The following is a 782-nucleotide window of genomic DNA, read 5'->3' as shown; positions in this document are numbered from 1 at the left end:
GACCGAGTGCCGACTCCATTTTCAGGACTCCGGCCTAACCAAAACACCAACCTTATGACTTCTTTCTCACACTCCCTTTTCAGGGACGCACGGTTGACCGAGTGCCGACTCCATTTTCAGGACTCCGCCTAACCAAAACACCAAACTTATGACCTCTTTCTCGCACTCTCTTTTTAGGGAGGCACGGTTGATCGGGTGCCTACTCCATTGTTAGGACTCCGGCCTAACCAAAACACCAACCTTATGACTTCTTTCGCCCACTCCCTTTTTCGGGAGGCACGGTAGACCGAGTGCCGACTCCATTTTCAGGACTCCGGCCTAACCAAAACACCAACCTTATGACTTCTTTCTCGCACACCCTTTTCAGGGAGGCGTTGTTGACCGAGTGCCGACTCCATATTCAGGACTCCGGCCTAACCAAAACACCAGCCTTATGACTTCTTTCTCGCACACCCTTTTCAGGGAGGCGTTGTTGACCGAGTGCCGACTCCATATTCAGGACTCCGGCCTAACCAAAACACCATCCTTATAACTTCTTTCTCACACTCCCTTTTCAGGGAGGCACGGTTGACCGAGTGCCGACTCCATTTTCAAGACTCCAGCCTAACCAAAACACCAACCTTATGACTTGTTTCTCGCACTCCCTTTTCAGGGATTCTTTCTCGCACACCCTTTTCAGGGAGGCGTTGTTGACCGAGTGCCGACTCCATATTCAGGACTCCGGCCTAACCAAAACACCAACCTTATGACTTCTTTCGCCCACTCCCTTTTTAGGGAGGCAC

The sequence above is a fragment of the Ipomoea triloba genome, chromosome 16 (genome assembly GCF_003576645.1).
Source record: "Ipomoea triloba cultivar NCNSP0323 chromosome 16, ASM357664v1".
NCBI classification, from domain to species: Eukaryota; Viridiplantae; Streptophyta; class Magnoliopsida; order Solanales; family Convolvulaceae; genus Ipomoea; species Ipomoea triloba.
The sequence above is the reverse complement of the archived record's forward strand: the minus strand, read 5'-3'. Positions refer to the sequence as shown.